The sequence below is a fragment of the Oncorhynchus kisutch genome, linkage group LG19 (genome assembly GCF_002021735.2).
Source record: "Oncorhynchus kisutch isolate 150728-3 linkage group LG19, Okis_V2, whole genome shotgun sequence".
Lineage (NCBI taxonomy): Eukaryota > Metazoa > Chordata > Actinopteri > Salmoniformes > Salmonidae > Oncorhynchus > Oncorhynchus kisutch.
Window position 1 is genome coordinate 23,649,513 of NC_034192.2, and position 12,707 is coordinate 23,662,219.

Here is a 12,707-nt window from a genome sequence, read left to right on the forward strand (position 1 = left end):
GTTATCCACGTCGGCACCAACGATGTTAGGATGAAACAGTCAGAAATCACCAAGCGCAACATAGCTTCTGCGTGCATATCAGCTAGAAAGATGTGTCGGCATCGAGTAATTGTCTCTGGCCCCCTCCCAGTTAGGGGGAGTGATGAGCTCTACAGCAGAGTCTCACAACTCAATCGCTGGTTGAAAACTGTTTTCTGCCCCTCCCAAAAGTTAGAATTTGTAGATAATTGGCCCTCTTTCTGGGACTCACCCACAAACAGGACCAAGCCTGACCTGCTGAGGAGTGACGGACTCCATCCTAGCTGGAGGGGTGCTCTCATCTTATCTACCAACATAGACAGGGCTCTAACTCCTCTAGCTCCACAATGAAATAGGGTGCAGGCCAGGCAGCAGGCTGTTAGCCAGCCTGCCAGCATAGTGGAGTCTGCCATTAGCACAGTCAGTGTAGTCAGCTCAGCTATCACCATTGAGACCGTGTCTGTGCCTCGACCTAGGTTGGGCAAAACTAAACATGGCGGTGTTCGCCTTAGCAATCTCACTAGGATAAAGACCACCTCCATTCCTGTCATTACTGAAAGAGATCATGATACCTCACATCTCAAAATAGGGCTACTTAATGTTAGATCCCTTACTTCAAAGGCAATTATAGTCAATGAACTAATCACTGATCATAATCTTGATGTGATTGGCCTGACTGAAACATGGCTTAAGCCTGATGAATTTACTGTTTTAAATGAGGCCTCACCTCCTGGCTACACTAGTGACCATATCCCCCGTGCATCCCGCAAAGGTGGAGGTGTTGCTAACATTTACGATAGCAAATTTCAATTTACAAAAAAAAAAAAGACATTTTTGTCTTTTGAGCTTCTAGTCATGAAATCTATGCAGCCTACTCAATCACTTTTTATAGCTACTGTTTACAGGCCTCCTGGGCCATATACAGCGTTTCTCACTGAGTTCCCTGAATTCCTATCGGACCTTGTAGTCATAGCAGATAATATTCTAATCTTTGGTGACTTTAATATTCACATGGAAAAGTCCTCAGACCCACTCCAAAAGGCTTTCGGAGCCATCATCGACTCAGTGGGTTTTGTCCAACATGTCTCTGGACCCACTCACTGTCACAGTCGTACGCTGGACCTAGTTTTGTCCCATGGAATAAATGTGGTGGATCTTAATGTTTTTCCTCATAATCCTGGACTATCGGACCACCATTTTATTACGTTTGCAATTGCAACAAATAATCTGCTTAGACCCCAACCAAGGAACATCAAAAGTCGTGCTATAAATTCACAGACAACACAAAGATTCCTTGATGCCCTTCCAGACTCCCTCTGCCTACCCAAGGACGCCAGAGGACAAAAATCAGTTAACCACCTAACTGAGGATCTCAATTTAACCTTGCGCAATACCCTAGATGCAGTTGCACCCCTAAAAACTAAAAAAATGTCTCATGAGAAACTAGCTCCCTGGTACACAGAAAATACCCGAGCTCTGAAGCAAGCTTCCAGAAAATTGGAACGGAAATGGCGCCACACCAAACTGGAAGTCTTCCGACTAGCTTGGAAGGACGGTACCGTGCAGTACCGTAGAGCCCTTACTGCTGCTCGATCATCCTATTTTTCTAACTTAATTGAGGAAAATAAGAACAATCCGAAATTCCTTTTTAATACTGTCGCAAAGCTAACTAAAAAGCAGCATTCCCCAAGAGAGGATGACTTTCACTTTAGCAGTGATAAATTCATGAACTTCTTTGAGGAAAAGATTATGATTATTAGAAAGCAAATTACGGACTCCTCTTTAAACCTGCGTATTCCTCCAAACCTCAGTTGTCCTGAGTCTGCACAACTCTTCCAGGACCTAGGATCAAGAGAGACGCTCAAGTGTTTTAGTACTATATCTCTTGACACAATGATGAAAATAATCATGGCCTCTAAACCTTCAAGCTGCATACTGGACCCTATTCCAACTAAACTACTGAAAGAGCTGCTTCCTGTGCTTGGCCCTCCTATGTTGAACATAATAAACGGCTCTCTATCCACCGGATGTGTACCAAACTCACTAAAAGTGGCAGTAATAAAGCCTCTCTTGAAAAAGCCAAACCTTGACCCAGAAAATATAAAAAACTATCGGCCTATATCGAATCTTCCATTCCTCTCAAAAATTTTAGAGAAGGCTGTTGCGCAGCAACTCACTGCCTTCCTGAAGACAAACAATGTATACGAAATGCTTCAGTCTGGTTTTAGATCCCATCATAGCACTGAGACGGCACTTGTGAAGGTGGTAAATGACATTTTAATGGCATCGGACCGAGGCTCTGCATCTGTCCTCGTGCTCCTAGACCTTAGTGCTGCTTTTGATACCATCGATCACCACATTCTTTTGGAGAGATTGGAAACCCAAATTGGTCTACACGGACATGTTCTGGCCTGGTTTAGATCTTATCTGTCGGAAAGATATCAGTTTGTCTCTGTGAATGGTTTGTCCTCTGACAAATCAACTGTAAATTTCGGTGTTCCTCAAGGTTCCGTTTTAGGACCACTATTGTTTTCACTATATATTTTACCTCTTGGGGATGTTATTCGAAAACATAATGTAAACTTTCACTGCTATGCGGATGACACACAGCTGTACATTTCAATGAAACATGGTGAAGCCCCAAAATTGCCCTCGCTAGAAGCATGTGTTTCAGACATAAGGAAGTGGATGGCTGCAAACTTTCTACTATTAAACTCGGACAAAACAGAGATGCTTGTTCTAGGTCCCAAGAAACAAAGAGTTCTTCTGTTGAATCTGACAATTAATCTTAATGGTTGTACAGTCGTCTCAAATAAAACTGTGAAGGACCTCGGCGTTACTCTGGACCCTGATCTCTCTTTTGAAGAACATATCAAGACCATTTCAAGGACAGCTTTTTTCCATCTACGTAACATTGCAAAAATCAGAAACTTTCTGTCCAAAAATGATGCAGAAAAATTAATCCATGCTTTTGTCACTTCTAGGTTAGACTCCTGCAATGCTCTATTTTCCGGCTACCCGGATAAAGCACTAAATAAACTTCAGTTAGTGCTAAATACGGCTGCTAGAATCCTGACTAGAACCAAAAGATTTGATCATATTACTCCAGTGCTAGCCTCTCTACACTGGCTTCCTGTCAAAGCAAGGGCTGATTTCAAGGTTTTACTGCTAACCTACAAAGCATTACATGGGCTTGCTCCTACCTATCTCTCTGATTTGGTCCTGCCGTACATACCTACACGTACGCTACGGTCACAAGACGCAGGCCTCCTAATTGTCCCTAGAATTTCTAAGCAAACAGCTGGAGGCAGGGCTTTCTCCTATAGAGCTCCATTTTTATGGAACGGTCTGCCTACCCATGTCAGAGACGCAAACTCGGTCTCAACCTTTAAGTCTTTACTGAAGACTCATCTCTTCAGTGGGTCATATGATTGAGTGTAGTCTGGCCCAGGAGTGGGAAGGTGAACGGAAAGGCTCTGGAGCAACGAACCGCCCTTGCTGTCTCTGCCTGGCCGGTCCCCTCTTTCCACTGGGATTCTCTGCCTCTAACCCTATTACAGGGGCTGAGTCACTGGCTTGCTGGGGCTCTCTCATGCCGTCCCTGGAGGGGGTGCGTCACCTGAGTGGGTTGATTCACTGTTGTGGTCATCCTGTCTGGCTTGGCGTCCCCCCCTTGGGTTGTGCCGTGGCGGAGATCTTTGTGGGCTATACTCAGCCTTGTCTCAGGATGGTAAGTTGGTGGTTGAAGATATCCCTCTAGTGGTGTGGGGGCTGTGCTTTGGCAAAGTGGGTGGGGTTATATCCTTCCTGTTTGGCCCTGTCCGGGGGTGTCCTCGGATGGGGCCACAGTGTCTCCTGACCCCTCCTGTCTCAGCCTCCAGTATTTATGCTGCAGTAGTTTATGTGTCGGGGGGCTGGGGTCAGTTTGTTATATCTGGAGTACTTCTCCTGTCCTATTCGGTGTCCTGTGTGAATCTAAGTGTGCGTTCTCTAATTCTCTCCTTCTCTCTTTCTTTCTCTCTCTCGGAGGACCTGAGCCCTAGGACCATGCCCCAGGACTACCTGACATGATGACTCCTTGCTGTCCCCAGTCCACCTGGCCATGCTGCTGCTCCAGTTTCACCTTCCACCTGACTGTGCTGCTGCTCCAGTTTCAACTGTTCTGCCTTATTATTATTCGACCATGCTGGTCATTTATGAACATTTGAACATCTTGGCCATGTTCTGTTATAATCTCCACCCGACACAGCCAGAAGAGGACTGGCCACCCCACATAGCCTGGTTCCTCTCTAGGTTTCTTCCTAGGTATTGGCCTTTCTAGGGTGTTTTTCCTAGCCACCGTGCTTCTACACCTGCATTGCTTGCTGTTTGGGGTTTTAGGCTGGGTTTCTGTACAGCACTTTGAGATATCAGCTGATGTACGAAGGGCTATATAAATAAATTTGATTTGATTTGATTTGATCAGCTGATGTACGAAGGGCTATATAAATACATTTGATTTGATTTTGATTGGAGGAGCTCAATGACTTCGATGAGAGGTATGTTCTCGAACACTTTCATGGGCTACATAGGGGGATTCATAACAACTCTGTGTTACAGTTGTGGAGTACAGCAGGTCAGCCACCAGGGGGAAACTCGTCGAGGCCTGGTGACAGACGGAGTATACCTCACGAGGCGATGGACTTGCCTGGTCTCGACGGGCTCTCCGGCCAGGACTAATTGGGGCTGATTGGGATTGGTGAGTAAATCAAGGGCTGATTGCTCACCAACTGTACAAGTCCCATAAAGCAGCACACAGGAAAGAGACTGGGGAAGGAAAGGAATCCCGTATTTTTTATTTATCCGTTATTTTACCAGGTAAGTTGACTGAGAACACTTTCTCATTTGCAGCAACGACCTGGGGAATAGTTACAGGGGAGAGGAGTGGGATTAATGAGCCAATTGTAAACTGGGGATTATTAGGTGACCGTGATGGTTTGAGGGCCAGATTGGGAATTTAGCCAGGACACCGGGGTTAACACTCCTACTCTTACGATAAGTGCCATGGGATCTTTAATGACCTCAGAGAGTCAGGACACCCGTTTAACGTCCCATCCAAAAGATGGCACCCTACACAGGGCAGTGTCCCCAATTACTGCCCAGGGGCATTGGGATATTTTTTTTTAGATCAGACAAAAGAGTGCCTACTACTGGCCCCCCAACACCACTTCCAGCAGCATCTGGTCTCCCATCCAGGAACTGACCAGGACCAACCCTGCTTAGCTTCAGAAGCAAGCCAGCAATGGTATACAGGGTGGTATGCTGCTGTTACCTCTGGTACCGTATAGTTGGGGACGGTACCAGAGGTAACAGGAGGGAGTTCAGTTTTGATCCCCACAGGATACAGCATGACCCGGAGCCCAGAAGACAGTATCCCGCAGAGGGTCTCTTGGGGGAGACCTTTTCTTTTGGATTTTAATTTTAATAAACTGAGCTAATCCTACTCTGTTCGTGTCTGATCTGTGTAAATGTTTTGACCCAACCCCCTAGTCTGCCACAGAGTATAATTCTTAATACACTTCATGGGTTCTAGCACAGCCTTGTCTTGACTCCGTCAGGGCCCATAAACTGTTCCAGATATTTGATATACCCAAACACTAGCACATCAAGCAGCAGTTATTCAGGCTAGGGTCTATTTTTTTCTCCGCTTCCTGTCTGACTGACATGCCTAAGGTAAACTGCCTGTTACTCAGGCCCAGAAGCCAGGATATGAATATAATTGGTACCATTAGATAGAAAACACTTTGAAGTTTGTAGAAATGTTAATTTATGAGACTATAACACAATTGATATAGTAGGAGAAAATCCAAAGAAAAACCAACCTGAATCTTTTTTTTTGAGTCCATGCTTTTCCAATGGAACATATAGGGTCATATCCAAATCCAGCTCCCTGATTGCCATACCTATGGCTTCCACTAGATGTCAACAGTCTTTGTTCAATGTTTCAGGCTTGTTTCCTCCCAAACAAGGAAGAATTTTGAGTTTTAGTACTGGGAGAGTTGGAAATCGATCTGTGTGCGCGCAATTAAGAGGACCCACATCTGCTAATTTGGCTTTTCTATTGAACATACTACTTTCCGTGTGAAATATTATAGTTTAATTACATTTTAGGGTACCTGAGGCTTGAATATAAATGTATTTTGACTTGTTTTAAGTTTAGCAGTAGCTTTTTGGATTCCTTTCTCTGCAGGTTGGACGAGTGGATTACTCAAATCGATAGAGCCAACTAAACTGAATTTTTGGGATATAAAGAAGGATTTTATCTAACAAAATGACCATGCATGTTGTAGCTGGGTCCCTTTGGATTGCAAATCAGGAAGATTTTCAAAAATAATTAATATTTAATCGGCATTTGTGATGTTATGAATCCTGTGCTGGTTGAAAAATATTTTGATGTGGGGTGCCGTCCTCAATTGCATGGCATGCTTTCGCTGTAAAGCCCATTGTAAATCTGACAATGCAGTTCGTTGAACAAGACTTTAAGCGTTTAACTGATAAGACACTTGTATGTAACTAAATGTTTAATATCCATAATTGTTATGATTATTTATTTGAATAGCGCACCCTCCCTAGCGGGACACCTAGCCCTAAAGTTAAGGTGTGCAGTGTTGGAATACAGCAAATATGGAATGGGTTAAGAAAGGATGTTCTAGCTTACCTCAAACACACCTTATACACCAAAAGAGTATGGCATCTCATATTATTTCTGGCCAGACAGCATCAGATACTGTACATGGGATAAGGGCTAGATCCTTATTAAGGCAAAGAGACAGCTCAACAGGCACAATAACTTCCAAAAATATATCTGGTGGAAAATATGTGATGGGGTGGAAGTACTGCAGTGATTCACGCAGGACACAATCCGCTTTCACATCAAACTGACTACTTATAGTATCACTTTGCACAACATTTTGAACATTAATGTCATGGTTGACTTTAGTTCGCAGATAAACTCTCCTTCTCTGACTTCATTGTTCAAACTGTTTGTTGGTGGCCATACAGAATCTACAAACATACTATGCTCTGAAAGACTCTAAACCCCCTCCAATCCATGGGCAGCAAGATTGTCAGCCGAAACGCAAAAGATGGTTCCCTTGACATTCTGACCAAATGATTCAATGACAATGCCATCCTGTTCAAGAGAACGAATGTCATGTAATAATGGTACAAGTACAGCCGCGTAACCATACTTTTGGAGATCTGTCACTTTACACAGTAAGGCAAGCTGTATAGTGTGGAAGGCTGATCAATATTTGCTGGGTAGATTGGCAATGACCCAGTATACTGCTGATAGTATGTGAATTTTTCTGGATATGCAAAGTGGGTTAGCAATTTCTGAATCATCCTTATACATCTGGAGTGACAGTTTAAGTTCTCCTGTTGAGAATAAGCAATTTCCTTGGAAATTTGATCCATCTTTGTGGGACATGGAGTGACTTGGTTCAATATTTGGTTCTAAGATCTTGCTTAGAATATCCGTTTTTTAAACAGTTCTTGAATCATCTGAAGTACTGGAATATACACCATTGTGTGTCCAGGTTGGTTCGAAGTCTAAAACATCCTGTACTGACATTACCATGGGAAAGTTTCTCTCAGCAAATGTTTTTAATACATTTTTACCATTAAGAAAGTATCCACTGTCACGGGGACCGTCTGCCATGTTGGAAAGATTTTGAAATACCACATGCATGCCTTTGATTACATCTGATGTCATATAAGTCGATGTTCAAAGTCAAACTTCACAGATATGTGTGCCTGTCAATCTATCAATCCTGTTTACATTAACTCTCCGATACGTTTAATTTAAATAATAAAATACCAGTCTCACGAAATCAAAAGTGAGGTGCATGTTATGGGGACCTAAAACAGTTATGTTACTACAACGTTTTCACATATATTATGTTTACAGAACTTCATCCAATTATTGAACAGTACTGTTTGGGCTTACAGTGTGTGGATTGTTTCAAATCACAAATGTGTTTGGAAAGTCCACAGTTTAGTAGTGCTTGTGGCAATAGATCTACCTGATTGAGTTGTGGCTGTCAATGAAAAGCGTCTAAAAATATGTGTGAAGATTATGTGTCTTGAGAATCATTTAAAATGTTCCATCAAGATGGCGAAGATATGATGCGTCTCAAGAATGCATGCATATGTAGGAAAGTGCCTGTCGTGTCTGGACTATCATTAAATGTGAAGACTTATTTATATCAAATCAGTTCTCTAGGTTAAATTATGTGATTAAACTAATCATGTAAACATTAATTGACAAGGAAGTCGGGGAACCACAGAAAATGTTGAGATTTACAGTTATAATTTTCCGAATATAACTTTTGTTATATTTTTGATTTGACTTTTGATTTGACTAATCATTCTCATTAATGTATTATTATTACCTCATCAGTTCTCATTACTGAACATCGCCAAACCTTGGATATCTGCACGAACCCTAGTTTCCAAAATGAATCAGCAATATACAAATTGGCTTAATTACTAACTAACTAAATAATCACACATAACAAACAAACAGTAGATATTGGTTACTAACAATGATAGAAAAGTCCCTAGTGGGCTAAACTGATATGACGGCTTGGTAGACAAAAGAAAGAGGTGTGGATTGAGAGCGGGAAAGACAACACGGATTCACTACACACAGTGGATAATTGTACTCATGGACATGCTAATACTTTGCACATGAACGGCCGCTCATTCTGAAAGAAATTGCAATGTATATACACAATGTATATGTATATACACCTGTACATCGCAATGTATATACACCTGTACATCGTTGTTGTCTCTCCGTTGAAAACACTCAATCGTCCTGTAGATTTCATCAGAGAGTCTGGTTAACTTTCACAGAAGTCACAATGTCTTTCGTGGTTGTAGGTGGTTAGAATGCATACTTCAGTGTACTATTCGGAAATGTTCTCATAGAATAGATTGCTTCGGCGGTTGTCGGTATTCTCGTTCTAGACTTACATAATTTCTAGCTGCAGACTAGTAAATATATGTCTAAGACTTGCTCTTATTTTGTAGGGATCGATAGTCTCAGAGTTTAACAATTTCCAGCAGTGTAGCCAATGCTACAGCTGTATGGTCTCTGTGAACTATATAATTGTAGCCATTCCAACGTCCCGGCATTCTCTGATTTGAATGTATATTTTTTAGGGAGTGGGTTTTATACTCTGGAAAAAGAGGCGGTTCTATGACGCCTAATGTGATGTCTGGGCTCACGGGGGTGTGTCCACTGATTTGGTTAGTCTTTATATGAAAATCCATACTCTCATTTAGAAGGTTAATATCACATTACATCTTTTCACAAACAGGTTCATGTTTAATCCCATATGCTTCACAATATTTAGATGTAAACCTGACAGCTGGGAAATGTACACTTTAAAAGATACAGTTGTGTGTTTCCTGTCCTTCTTGAGATCACCAAATGAAACACACTCGTCATGACTGTCCCTTAAGTGTCCACGGACCATTCCAATATTCTCAAATGTATAAATATTGTTTAATTCTACCATTTTGGGGATTAGGAGTTTGGCCAAGTCTCTCTCACACATTTCAATCTCAATACTACAGACCCAGAAGCAGAGTATTTACGACTGTCATAAACTGTGGAGAAAGAAAGAGAGAGGGAGAGAGGGGGGGCGGCGGCGGCTATGATCCTCCCCCCAGGGCACGTCATGACATGCCCATTTGGCAATGTCTTAATTTGATTGTCTTAACTCACCACGTACACAACATTTTTCTTCGCCTCACACAAGTCTGTTTTTGAAACATCCATTACAAATTATGGTTCCTCAATATTCAGAAAATCTTTCCACCCCGACTATTTTATTTGACATATAGAAAAGGAGGCAATAGAGATTGCATCATCTGTTAGGGCGGTATGCAAATTGGAGTGGGTCTAGGGTATCTGGGATAATGGTGTTGATGTGAGCCATGACCAGCCTTTCAAAGCACTTCATGGCTACAGACGTGAGTGCTACAGGTCGGTAGTCATTTAGGCAGGTTACTTTAGTGTTCTTGGGCACATGTACATGTTGGTATTATAGCCTCAGACAGGGAGTGCTTGAAAATGTCACTGAAGACACTTGCCAGTTGGTCAGCGCATGCTTGGAGTACAAGTCCTAGTAATCCGAATGTTGACCTGTTTAAAGGTCTTACTCACATCGGCTACAGAGAGCGTGATCACACAGTTGTCCGAAATAACTGATTTGAAGCTAGCATAGAAGTAATTTAGCCCATCTGGTAGGCTTGTGTCACTGAATAGCTCACGGCTGTGCTTCCCTTTGTAGTCTGTAATAGTTTTCAAGCCCTGCCACATCCGTCGGAGCTGGTGTAGTGTGATTCAATCTTAGTCCTTTATTAACGCTTTTCCTGTTTGATGGTTCGTCTAAGGCATAGCGACATTCCTTATAAGCTTTCGGGTTAGAGTCTCGCTCTTTGAAAGCAGCAGCTCTAGCCTTTAGTTCAGTGCGGATGTTGCCTGTAATCCATGGCTTCTGGTTGGGGTATGTATGTACAGTCACTGTGGGGACGACGTCATCAATGCACATATTGATGAAGCCAGTGACTGATGTGGTGTACTCCTCAATGCCATTGGAAGAATCCCGGAACATATTCCAGTCTGTTGCCTAGAATCTGCTTCATCTGACTACTTTTTTATTGACCGAGTCACTGGTGCTTCCTGCTTTAGTTTTTACTTGTTAGCAGGAATCAGGATAGAATTATGGTCAGATTTGCCAAATGGTGGGCGAGGGAGAGCTTTGTACGCATCTTTGTGTGTGGAGTAAAGGTGTTCTAGAGTTTCTTTTTCCCCGTTGGTTGCACATTTAACATTCTTGTTGAAATTTGGTAAAACGGCTTTAAGTTTCACTGCATTAAAGTCCCCGGCCACTAGGAGAGCCGCATCTGAATGAGCGTTTTCCTGTTTTCTTATGGCCGCATACAGCTCATTGAGTGCAGTCCTAGTGCCAGCATATGTTTGCGATGGTAAATAGACATCTACAAATAATATAGATAGTGTGGTCTACATCTTAGCACGTCAGGCGAGCAAAACCTTGAGACTTCCTTAGATATCGTGCACCAGATGTTGTTTACAAATATACATAGACCTCCACCCCTTGTCTTACCAGAGGCTGCACTTTTATCCTGCCGATACAATGTGTAACCTGCCAGCTGTATGTTATTCATGTCGTCTTTTACACACAGTTTTTACACTGCTGCTACTCGCTGTTTATTATCTATGCATAGTCTCTTCACAAATTACCTCGATAAACCTACACCCACGCACATTGACTCTGTAGTGATACCCCCCGTATATAGCCTTGTTATTGTTATGTAATTTTCTTGTGTTACTTTTTTTCCCCTCTTTAGTTTTATTTAGTAAATATTTGCTTAACTCTATTTCTTGAACTGCATGGCTTGTAAGTAAGCACTTCACGGTAAGGTCCACACCTGTGTTGATTTGATCATTTGGTATCCTTTTTGTTTATTGTGAACTGCGTTCTTGAACTCAGACTTGAAACTTTCTTTGTAAAAATATGTAGAAATAGTCAAATAAAGAAAAACCTTGACTGAGTAGGTGTGTCTAAACTTTTGACTGGTACTGTATGTGTGCTCAGGGGCGAAAATCTGATATCAACTTTGGAGTGGACAATTACATGAAATGTTCTCGAGCAATTCCTGAGGGGGGCACTAAAAGTAGTGCTGTAACACACGTTGTAACGTATATTGAGGAACCATAATTTCTACAACTGGATAATTGATAGGTACAGTAGTTAACTGAATGGTTTTCCCAACTTGTTAAAAGGTTTAAATCATTATCATCATTACTCAAAAAAGTTCTGGGACACTGTAAAGTCCATGGAGAACAAGAGCACCTACTCCCAGCTGCCCACTGCACTGAGGCTAGGTAACACGGTCACCACCGATAAATCCATGATAATCAAAAATTTTAACAAGCATTTCTCAACGTCTGGCCATGCCTTCCTCCTGGCTACTCCAACCTCGGCCAACAGCTCTGCCCCCCCGCAGCTACTTGCCCAAGCCTCCCCAGCTTCTCCTTTACCCAAATCCAGAGAGCAGATGTTCTGAAAGAGCTGCAAAACCTGGACCCGCATAAATCAGCTGGGCTTGACACTCTGGACACTCTATTTATGAAACTATCCGCCGCCATTGTCGCAACCCCTATTACAAGCCTGTTCAACCTCTCTTTCATATCGTCTGAGATGCCCAAGGACTGGAAAGCTGCAGCGGTCATCCCCCTCTTCAAAGGGGGAGGCGCCCTGGACCCAAACTGTTACAGACCGATATCCATCCTGCCCTGTCTATCTAAGGTCTTTGAAAGCCAAGCCAACAAACAGACCACTGACCATCTCGAATCCCACCGTAGCTTCTCCGCTGTGCAATCTGGTTTCCGAACCGGTCACAGGTGCACCTCAGCCACGCTCAAGGTACTAAACTATATCATATCCGCCATCGATAAAAGACAGTACTGTGCAGCCGTCTTCATCGACCTGGCCAAGACTTTCGACTCTGTCAATCACCATATTCTTATCGGCAGACTCAGTAGCCCCGGTTTTTCTAAAGACTGCCTTGCCTGGTTCACCAACTACTTTTCAGACAGTGTGTCAAATCGG